Genomic DNA, 12,267 nt, shown 5'->3' on the forward strand with positions numbered 1-12,267 from the left:
GTGCCCATCTGGGGGTGAACCAGTGGATGGAAGATATAGGAGCCCAAGGTCTGGGTCATCCTCCTCTGCTCTTTCAGGCCATGAGTAAGGATCTGGATAGGAAGTAGAGCAGCCAGAACTCGAACCAGAGCCCACAGAGGGTGCTGACATTGCGGGTGACAGCTTACTATGCGACGCCAGCCCCTTTATTTCTTTTCTTTTCTTCTTCTTCCTTTTTTAAAATTATGTATTCACTTGAAAGACAAAGAGAGAAAAAGAGGGATGGGAAGAGGGCTAAGGAGAGAACGAGAGAGCTGCACTTGCTTCACTCCCCCGAATGGCTGCAGTAGTCAGGGTGGATCAGGCCGACACCAGCAGCCAGGGCCTCTACCTGGGGTCCTAACGCTTCGGCCATCTTCTGCCGTTTTCCCAGGCACCTTAGCAGGGATCGGGGTAGCGCTGGAGCAGCTGGGACTCTAACCTCCACTCTGACATGAGATTCTGGCAGCGTTGAGTGCAGCTTCACTTGCCAGCTCCTGAAGCACATCGCGCATGCCCTCAGTGAGTGACAGCAGGAAGCTGGACTCAGAAACCTGGGTTGGAACTCAAACCCAGGCACTCCATTATGACGGCATCTTAACCAACAGGGCAAATGCCAGTCCCTCTAGGAAACTGGCTGAACAGGTGAAATCAGTTCTCCTCAAACGTTACTAATTTGTTCAACCAGTCCCCTCTCGGAGAATAGGCTCTTTTACTTTCTAATTTTTTTATAGTTTTATTTTATTTATTGTTTGAAACGCTGAGCGACACAGAAAGGGAGAGACAAAGATAGCATTCGTGCCCGACTCATTTCTTAAATGGCTTCAATGGCTAGAGCTGGGCCAGGCTGAAGCCAGGAGCCAGGCGCTTCATCCAGGTCTCCCATACGAGTGGCACAGATCCAGGTACCTGGGCCACCTTCTGCTGCTTTCCCTAGCTCAATAGCAGGGAGCTGCATCCAAAATGGAGCAGGTGGCACTCAGTGATTACGGGGATGCCAGCATTACAGGTGGTGGCTTAGTTTCCTGTATCACAATGCTGGGCTCTCTTCACCCAGAGCAACTGGGTAAACCATGAACCCCCAGCGAGGGCCAGCCCCAGGGGTGCACCTGTGTAACTGAACCAGGCTGCCCAGCCCCTGACCCCTGATGGCAGCAGCCTAACCCTTCTGCACGTGGCAATGAAGTTACAAACGGCTGCTGGCAGGTGAACCTGTAGATGAAAACGTGCGTGGGTGGGTGGCTTGTTTTCAAAGGAGCCATCCTCTTTCCCAGCACTGTGATAAGGATCACAAACTTTCAAAGATACAAACCCACACAGTTGAAAATACAGACAGTGAGACACTCAGATCTGTCCCACGAGAGGGACTTCTGTTGGCAAACATCCCAGGAAACGAGGGCATTCTTCCTAGTGATCCCTCTAACCATGGGGACGGCTGTAACCTTTGTGATGCCCGCAGCATCCACCCAATGTGACAGGGACATGCACCACCAAGAAGGCGTGGGCGCTGGTGGTTCCCCGTGCAGCTTTACGCGGGGCTGAAGCGGCTTGCTCACGGCTTCCCACATACCACGCTAGGCTTCAACCGTCATGACCTCAACTCCTCAGCACAGCTCCCCCACCCTCTCATTATGTTAATGATGTCTTGTAGATCTGATTTTAGAGCCCTTGATTTCACCTCTTTTAAATACAACTTACTTAAACCTCTCTTGCAACTGCATCCACCCACCCTCTCTGTCTCTGTCTCTCTCTCACACATACACACATACATAGAGGCACACCCACAGTCAAGTCTTTTTCCGATACAAAGGACAGCACTTAAGGAATCCTTTTGCCTCTTGGTTAAGCTCCACGGGTGACGGGGTCTAGGAAAGGTGGAGTGGGGGTGGGGAGGCAGAAGCATCTTGGGACAGCAGTGGACATGATGACCCTGTGACGGGCAAGTTCAGGGCACTTCAGCCTCGTGGGTGCCTTCCTGGGAATATTTGATGAAATGGTGGCATTTCATATACTATGCAAATTAAACGTCAAGATAAGTACTTTGGAGATAGCTTGGAGCTGCTCAGATGCCTGGCTGGCCCCTCTTTCCCCCTTCCTGTCTCACACGTGCTAAAGGCTGTTGGTTTCCTATCTCTCTGTACAAGCACCCCCACTCTGTCTCCCAGGGGCCACACTCTAGAACTTCCACCGGGGTAACGCACCTGCTGCTACCCACAAAACATCCCTGTAGTCAGCCCCAGAGGATCTTCCTTCAGTAGCAACAGCCTCACTCAAGGGGAGGTGCCTCTGCTTCAGCTTCAGACCCTGGGAAATCACAATTCTCACGAGCCTTACTCAACACATGCAGGCACACAGGCAGTGGTGAGCGGTGCATGGCCAAACCCCGACCTCCTGCCTGCGAAGTGTTTTCTCTTTAATCTCAGGAGGTCCGCTCATGCTGTGGCATCCTCAGCTCTCCACATCAGAAGTTCCGACTCTCCCACCTTCCCACACAACCCTCTCCCACCCAGCCCCTGCCTCCAGGCCCCATAAACCTGCCGGAAGTGCACCTCTCAGAATTCTCTCCCCAGCTCGGAAGCCCCCGACAAGCTGCTCTTCACCCAAGACACAAGTCCTGTGTTCACAGCATGTTGTGCTGCCCCTGTGTGATGCTGGCAGACAGAAGAGCACATATAATAACTTCTCTACAGAAACCAGGGCCCTTGTGTGCGGTTGCTGGGAATGTACGGTGGCATAGCCACCACAGAAAACAACTGGCAATTCCTCAAAACGTTAAACATCAGATTACCAGATGACCCAGCAATTATACTTTATACTCCTGGGCAGATGCCCAACAGAATGGAACACAGGGGCATAAACAGATGCTTGTACTCTCTTGCTCACAGGATTATTTGCAGCAGTACAAAGACAGGCGTAGCAGCAACCTTCGTCTGCAGATACACAGACAAAATACAGCATACAGGGGCCAGCATTTTGGTGAAGTTGCCACTAGCATCTCTGGTTTCCCCGTCGGAGTGCTGCTTCAGGTCCCGGCAGCTTGCTTCCAAGCCAGCTCCCTGTTGGTGTGCCTGGGAAGATGCCCGAGTTCCTGCCGTCGTGTGGGGGATCAGGATGGACTTTCCAGAGTTTGCCCTGGTTCATCTCTGGGTCTTCTGGCTCTTTGGAGAGTAAACCAGTGGTTGGAAAATCTCTAAGTAAATGGAAGATCTCCCTCCGCTGAAACACCATAGGACCCAGGTCATCGCCAGTTGACAGTGAGTGCACACAAGTCACGTCCCACTGAATCTTCCCTCCTTGCTGAGTTGTTTTAGGGCTATCGGCCCATGGGTTGTTATAGATAAAAGCTGGTAGGGCAACAGTGCTTTGAAACCCAGAGGGGTGGGCAGGAAGAGGAGCAAAGCGGGTGTATCCAACATGATGAACGGCCGGCAGTCTGGAAAGGAAGCCCCTAGCAGACGCTGGGGTTGACAGAGAGGCTATCTGCTGAAACTAAAAGATCAGGAACACAAGCAAAGACACTGACCAGACAAAATGAGCAAAACACAGCGTATTATGTTGGGCAAATCTGAAGCAGTGCAGAAAACCTGGAAGTGCCCGAGGCAGGTGTGGGTGAGAGGTGAGCGATAGAGCTGCAGGGTCAGGCAGGGCCACCCTGTGTGAGCCCAGAAGTTCCTGGTTGCAGGTGCACACTCAGCACAGCACAGAGGAGCTGGGGACAGATCATTAAACGGGATGGCATGCATGCATTGGACAAGTTAGGGCGCCCATCCTGGGCTCCAGCTCTGGCCCTATTCTGACTACAGCTTCTTGCAGACCAGGACAGGAAGCACTAATGGAATTATGCCCACTATGTGGAAAAGCTGGATTGAGGAACCAGAGCTACTGGTGCTTGCAACAATTCTGTTTTTTTAAAAAGATTTGTTTATTTTTATTGGAAAGTCAGATATACAGAGAGGAGGAGAGAGTGAGAGGAAGATCTTCCGTCTAATGATTCACTCCCCAAGCAGCCACAACAGTCAGAGCTGTGCCGATCCGAAGCCAGGAGCCTGGAGCCTCTTCTGGGTCTCCTATGTGAGGGCAGGGTCCCAAGGCTTTGGGCCATCCTCAACTGCTTTCCCAGGCCACAAGCAGGGAGCTGGATGGGAAGCTGGGCCACCGGGATTAGAACCGGTGCCCATATGGGATCCCAGCACATGCAAGGCGAGGACTTTAGCCACTGAGCTACTGTGCTGGGCCCTCTTGCAACAATTTAGGCAGTGAGGCCGTGTTGGAAGCTCTGTCCATCTGCACACCCATTTGTTCGTCTCACGCTGCGTCTCAATTTATATAATAATACTGGCAAGATGGGATTCTTTAGGCCCACCCCCCTACAGTGCCATGGAGAAGATGAAAACAACAAGAAGAAAGCCACATGGTTTAGCAAGAAAGGAAAAGGGCTTGAACCCTGAAGTGGCAGTGGAGATGAGGGGAGGCGGGAAGAATTCAGAGCCTGGCATGGTGTATGGGTGGCATGGTGTATGGGTAAGGGGCTTACTGATTCTGTGACTGGGGAGCAAGGGATGATGGGTTAAGCTCTGATGTGATCCGAGATGTGTGAGTCAGCCTGACATTCAGACGCAGACACCTGTGTCCAGGCTGCCTTACCACGTAAGTGAAGACGTCAGACGAGGTGCGTAGGAAGGGGTTGTAGGATCAGAAGAGGGAGCCAGGACATTTAAAAGTTTTCCACACTCTCACATGTACTGGTGCACTTGCAAACAGAGGCCAAGGTGTGTGGCAGCAATCTGGCTTCCCAGCATCCAATGAATGGATAAAGAAACATTCTGCACAGACACAACGAAATACTGTTTAGCCTGGAAGCCAGGCCTCTGCGCACGTTTCTCCCTTGGGACTGTCTTGAGTCGGGCAGACCCAGACTACCAACTGTTCACAACCCCAAGTGCACAAATTCCCTCTTGCGTCTTCAAGGGCTGTGGTACTGGTGTGTGTGTGTGTGTGTGTGTGTGTGTGTGTGTTCAAAGAAACAGCAAACTATTTCCATACTCTTAAGAAAATGAAGGTTAGAAAGGACACCAGTGAGATGCCTCCCTGGACACAATGGAGTCTGAGGGGGCAGGTGGTGAGGGCAGAGGCAATAATGGCAAGAATTTCAGAACAGACATCCGGGAAGTCAGCGAACTACCAGGCTGCTTTTCTCAAGAGTTGCAGGACTTCCTCTCAGGACCCAGGGGAAGCGTCCAACAGGATGTTTGGAAAAGCAGGCAGTGTATCCCATAGGCTGTGGTAAGGAGCAGGTGTCAGAAAGTCAAAGTCCCAGCGATTGTTTTAGGCCAACCATTAATCTTGCCCATGCACAATTCTTTAAGTAACTTTCCACCAAAACAGAGAAAGGATATAGAGCCTTCAAAAAAGCTCATAGAAAATGTATATGAAAAACTATCTATTAATTTAATCTTTTTTCTATGAACATTTTGAAGGCGCTTTGCATAGCTAAGTTGAAATTTGCATTGCAGCCGATGGGGTGTGTTTTGCAAACCACATTCACAAATGTTATCTAGATAAGAAAGTACCAGTTAAGCTCTTTGCTAATTTCCTTTTATAGATGGGTGAGTTGATGTTTTGGTGTAAGTTAAATAAGTAACTTGTCCAAGTTACTTGTTCACATGATATGCTTGCAGGCTGATGGAGACACAGAGCTGTTACTTCCAGAGCAACACCCTGGTAAAGCTTCCTGCAGATTAGTGAACCTTGCCATCAGGAAGAAGTCTATAACTATATTCTCTTGACTTGTTTTTTTTAAAGAAATCATTTGTTTGTTGCAAAAGCAGTTATATAGAGGCAGGAGGAGACAAAGACATTCTCCATCTGCTGGTTCATTCCCTAAATGGCTGCACTGGTCTGACTGAGGAACCTGCAACTCCATCCAGGTCTCTCCCAAGTGGACAGCAAGGGCCTAAGTGCTTGGATCACCTTCTCTGATTTCCCAGGAGAGTGAGCAGGCAGGTAGCAAGTAAAGCAGCTAGTCTTGAACCAGCAACACTACAGGATTCTGGCATCACAGGTAGTGTGTTCATCTGCCTAGACTGACTTTTGAAAAGAGGAGATCAAGGGACTGTCCCTGTGGTATGGTGGGTAAAGGGACACGTAGACACTAGTTCAAGTCCCAGAGGCTCCATTTCTGATCCAGCTCCCTACTAATGAGCCTGGGAAAGCAGTAGAGGATAGCCCAAGTATTTGGGCTCTGGTTCCTATGAAGGAGACCTGAAAGAAGCTTCTGGCTCCAGGTTTTAGACTGGCCCCGCTTTGGCAGCCATCTGTAGAGTGAACTGTACATGAAAGATCTCTTTCAGTCTCTCCCCCGCCTCTAACTTTACCTTTCAAACAAATAAATCTTTAAAAAAGGAAATAAAGATGTTTCAAAAATTAATCAACTTTCTAAGGTGTAACAGAAGACAGTGTCAGAACTTAGCTTTGAGAACAGGATAATTTACTGATTTGATTCAATGACATCAATTGCTTTAGGATACAGGATGAACATTAATATCTACCTCCACGTGGGGCTATTGTGAATAATGAACTCCATCGATCCATGCAAAACAAACATGCCTGGTATACAGGAAGTCCTTTATGATGCGAGGAATAATAAGCACTTACTGCCATTATGATGATGATGTCATTACGTTTTGCTCCATTAATTATTTAATGTATTACTGCTCTTAGTCAGACATGTCAGAACTAAACAGGGAGCATTTCCCTTGCTGTACTGGCATTAATTAACCACGCTTAAAAACAGAATCCCATGACTCATTTCTTAAAGTTGCCACTGTTAGCCCAAACATCTGATATCACAAATTAACATACATAATACCAGAGTCAGGCTGGTGCTTTAGCAATGTCATAATTCGGTTTGTTTACCAGCTGTTGCTTGGGAAATCCATTTCCACTAGCAACTGAAAGTGCCCATTCTCCTCTTATAGACCATGACCTTCCACTTGACTGTTACCCCCTTTAACTGCCCATCCAGGTTAGTTAGAGTCTGCATCATGTCATACCCACAACATAACTAAAAGAGGACTTTCCGGACAGTGATGGCCAACACCCAATGCCAGAGATTTCTAGTTTAATCCTGGTTCACACTGACTTTGTAGCATATTCAGTAAGACAGCTAATGGCTTAGGGTCCCTATGCTGTGGTCATAAAAACTGGGTTACAGCATATTTTTAAAGCATCAATATTAACTGTTTTGTGTTTCAAAGAAAGCCATTAATTGCATCTCTTAGAAGCATTGATTTTATTCAATGGACTCATCTCAATAGTCAGTGGTTTCAACTTTACAAATAGGTTCTAAGACTGAATTGACTGGCTCTTTCGGGGAGACCTTGTGCGTATTCCTGAGGAAATTCTAAAATACAGCAAAACCAGAGCAAGCTGAAGATGACAACCATAATCTTAAACCCACAAATGGATCCCAGCATGCTACCACACAAAATATTACTTGCCCTGAACTCCTCTGTGCCAATGGAAACAGATAACAGAACCTGGGCTAGGTGTTGTGTTGCCCCAGTCACTGCCACTTGTGATAACGGAATCCCATCTTGAACTGCCAGTGGAAGTCATGCCTGTTCCACTTCCACCCCAGGTGTCTGCTAATGTAGCACTTTGGAAAGCAGCAGAAGGTGGGCCAGGTGCTCCACATTGGAGACCTGGACAGAGTTCCTGGCTTCCGGTTTTGGCCTGGCACAGCCCCGGCTGTTGTGTACATCCGGGGAATAAACTGGCAAATGGAAGATTTCTCCTCTCTGTCCCTCCCTCTTGCTCTGTCCCTCCCTCTTGCTCTCCCTCAAGTCAATTAACTGAATCTTAAAAGAAAAACAATACTGTGCCTGAAACAGACCTATTAAATCAGGGTTTGAGAATGAAACCGCTGATTTACCTAAACAGATGCATACCCAAGTCTTCAGCAAGTGTTAGCAACGATTAAACTCCAGTACTTGTGCTGGATAATAATTAAAAATAGTCAAGCAGCCACTAATGCAGTTATCAAATTATTATATTCAATAAATTATTTCTTAAAAATAAATAACAAAAACAGGAATTTCCAATGGAGACTAAGCTATGCCCAAACGCCCATAAACAGGTGCTACAACAAAGGTTGGATCTGTTCTCTTTGTTAGCCCCACGGTGTTGACAAAAAGGCAGAGCGACTGATGTCCACACTGACCAGAAATCGACGCCAGAGGCACACCTGAAGATGGAGCAGACAGTGAGGCAAGCCCAACTCCCCGTTTGATTCTTGAGACATTGCTTCTCCCAGGAACCTGGAAGTTCAATGATGGCATAAGGTGCTAGGCTGTGAGATAATGCAAATGCCAGATCTGTGGGTGAGCCAGACTTCAGATTATTCTGCCCTTGGCCTCCCAGCCTTCCTAAACAAGGGGCCAGACACCTAGGAGCTGGATCACCCTCCCAGCCATGTCTTGGCCCTTGGAATCTGTCAGCACTGGAAAGTGCTAGTACCAAGCCACCACATTCTGGGAAATTTACAAGGCTGTCTTAACAGCTGCAAGATGGGTGTGTGGAATCCCTGGTGGGCAGAGGTTCGGACAGTATGTTACCTGGCACACCAAGGTGCTCACCACAAGCAGACATAGCATAATGTGCCGTGGTGCTTGTAGCATCAAATACACGCACCGTAACACAAAGCCACCCAGCTTCTGCCTGGGACAGAGTGATGACCATTTCTGGGATAGGACTCAGATCTTCCTCAGAAGAAAGATCCAAGTCCACTACACACACACACACACACACATCTATGGATGAGAGCCCTCCCCAAGTTCCCACAGCATTAACATAGCTACGATGAATCTTGCCAAGGAAACTTTTTAAGTGCATGATACTGAATTCCTATTTTAGCCATTAAATCAAGAAAATTTATGAAGACCTCTTGGTCAAGTACTCATTCATAGTTATTTTTAATTTAATCTCTTGGTAAACCCTATAATAAAAATGTACTTCTGTTATATAATTACTTGCCATTGTAGACATAAACTCTAACACACCAGTAATTATCTTAAGCCTAAGTGATCCATATGCACCAAATAAAGAAGAGAAGTGGATTTAAACAAAAAAAAAAATACTGTTTACAAGAAACTCAGCTCAAAACCAACAACACAGCCAAGCTAAAAGAGGAGGAGGAAGATATACCATGTAATCACTCACTTTAAAAACAAGTGGTTATCAGGGTCCCTGGGATGGTTGGGAGGCTGGGTGTGGCTTCTTCCTTTGTCTCTCCTTCCCCCAGGTACAGGAAGGAATAAAGAGAAGTGGAAACAATGGTCTTACCCACTTTCCTGTAGCCCTTGGCCTTTTGTGCCCTAATCAACTATGTAAAGATCATCAAAATAAAATAATAATAACAATACATTTTCAACAAATCTAAAAAGGAGTGGTTATAGTATCAGATTTTAGAACAAAGAAAATGCTGAGAGACAAAGAGGGGCATTATGAAAAGACACGACCCTAAAATGTGTTCTATACCAAACAACTGGGCACCAAAATACATAAAAGCAAAATCTGAGAGCCCAAAGAGAAGACATGGACAAATTCATAATTATAGCCAAGACTTCAACCCCCGGATATACGACAAATTGACCCACAAACGTGCACAAAATGCATTCATACCTTCCCCTGAACATATGTTCATCATTATATATATATATATACACACACATATATATACCTACATATATATACACATTTACCTACCATGAATATATGCACGTGATACAGTGTACCCACTCACACCCTACCCCACCCCCAAACACCCATACACACAGCTGGGCTGTCTAGAACTATTGGGGTGCTGCTCTTATTTCTCCCCTTCTCCAGCTATGCATCTAGATGGAGGTACTCTCAATCTATGGTCCTAAATGGCTCCTGGGCCTGTGCAATTGAGAACCTGCATTTTTAATTTTATCTTGAGGTTAACTGTTTTGCACCCCAAACACCCCAATGTGGTACGATTGGCTCTCTGCGCCAGGCAGCGCAGCTGTGGGTCATGTCTGTGCTGTGGGATGCCATTTTCTCTACTTCTTTCTCTTGTCCCCTGCCATAATCTTCCTTCTGCCCCCAATACTCCACTAAAAACATTCTAATCCATAACTCCTTAGTGACTTCTGAGAGATAACTTCTAGTAACTTCCTAGAGATAACAGCGCTAACTTCTCACCTCGCTCAATCTTGCCCCAGCAAGGTCATGCCCACTTGCTTTCTCGCCTTGGCTTTTGAGGTGCCTGGTTGCCTCTGGCATTCTGCCTCCCTCCCTCCCTGGCTCCTGCCATACGGGCTCTCCTTCAGAACTATGTCCCTGTACCCATCCCTGAAACAGGATTATCTACATAGACACAGCCTGAGGTCTCTTCACACTACAGTTCTTTCCACACAGACTTTCATCCATCTTCCGGTTGAAGCTTTCAGCAAAGCCCTAAAAAGTTCCTGCTCCAGATGCAAACCCATATTCCTAAGGGCTAGGCCATCTTTCCTAACAGCACTACCAGAGCCCTGGCTGACCATCACCTCACCTGCTCATCTGAGACAAGGGGGTCATGTCTACTCCTCCATGTTTCAGCTAACCCACCATGAGTCTTCAGTCAATTAACTGGGAGTGAACAGCACAAAACAATGAATTTCTTTAAGATCTCTGTAAACAGCATCAGGTTATAAGACAGTGTTATTCTTATATAGGCTTTTTTTTTCTAATATATGGTATGTTACTAACTGTCTCATGTTAAAGTCCACCTGCCTGGCTGCAACAGAATCTAATCACATGATACTTTCAGATTCCCAGACCCCAAAGAAGATGGATGTTGGGCAGGTACTGTGTCTCCCTGAAATTGACATGTGAAAATCCCAACCACCCAGCATCCCAGCATGTGACCTGTCATGGGTGACCAGGTCTTTAAAGAGGTGAGTTTCTGATAGGGTGGTCCTTTTCCCATCTGAACAATGGTCTGAAAATCAGAGGCAACTGGGATGCACTCAGACCCCAGGGCTGTGCATCCACAGGGAAGACCATGTGAGGGCCCAGTGAGAATCGAGTCACCTGCAAGACAGACATTTGGACTTGCAGCTGCCACAAGAATAAGAAAAGACATTCATGGTGCTTATGACACGCAGCCTGGGGGACATTACAGGAGCTGGAGCAAGCTAATCAAACCGATGGGGACCACTACCAGTTACACAGATCTGCCTTACCAGAAGTCATCTGGGCGTGTGCGTGTGTGAGCATATTTTTGTAATACATACACCCACTTCACATTCCCAATGCATTCAACAGCAATGCACACTTGAGGTTGCCCAGGCTACAATCCTTGGTGTTATCCTTGATCCCTCTGCCTCCATGCTGGTTTCACCCACAAAACGTGCCCAGAATCCAACTGCTTCTGACTCTTCCGCCACCGCTACCACTGGTCAGTCTCGCTGGCCGCCTGCTGAGTGCCACAACAGCCTAATAACACTCCCCGCTCCTCCCCAGCCTGCCCTGGGTCTACTCTCCACACAGTACCCATCCAAAGTAATCTTGTGACCAACAAGTCAGGTCATGGAACCCTTCTGCTGACCTTCCTCACTGAGAGTGATGGTCAAGGGGGCCCATGTCTATCAGGTCCATGTGGTGTACCCCTCCTCCACTTCCTTGACTGCACGTGCCGCAGCTCCTGGCCTCTGGAGGCAGGCAGGTTCCAGCTGTTCCAGAGGACACAAGAACAGCTGAATCACTCTGTGGTGGGCCTAGTCTGTATCTTCTAAGGCTTGATCACCCTTCCAAGCACTCGCACCTTTTGCAAATGCCGCTTTTACTCCTGGGTCGGTCAAGGGAATCCCCTGTGTTTGAACTCTGTGACTTTTCAGTTTGGCTGATGGCTATCCTCTCTGCCAACTAGAACAGAAGCTCTGTAAGCCAGGCTCTAGGCCTTGGTTTTCACTTGTGTATTTCCAGTGTCTGGCACACAAGGGGTGCTGGTGATATTGTGGGATCAGCAGAAACCCCAGGCTGCCTCCCCCTCAGCACCTGTGTGAGCCAATGCAGGGACTCACAGTATTCCTCCGAGGAAGCCCAGGCACAGAAATCCTTTAATCATTATTTTGGGAAAGAGGGTCAGCCTCCACTCAGATGCCAACTCCAGTTTTTAGATAACACTTGCCTTCTGAAAGAATTAACTCCATTTTTTTTCCAAACTGACAAGCCTAAAAA

The 12,267-nt window shown here is 47.5% G+C and overlaps 1 protein-coding gene across 5 annotated transcripts in view; it reads right to left on the minus strand.

Moving 5' to 3' along the window:
* Positions 1-12,267, minus strand: part of CSGALNACT1 (chondroitin sulfate N-acetylgalactosaminyltransferase 1) — a 153,295-nt gene that overhangs the window by 20,617 nt on the left and 120,411 nt on the right. The gene's annotated exons all lie outside the window — the stretch shown is intronic.

Source organism: Ochotona princeps, chromosome 32 (assembly GCF_030435755.1).
Source record: "Ochotona princeps isolate mOchPri1 chromosome 32, mOchPri1.hap1, whole genome shotgun sequence".
NCBI classification, from domain to species: Eukaryota; Metazoa; Chordata; class Mammalia; order Lagomorpha; family Ochotonidae; genus Ochotona; species Ochotona princeps.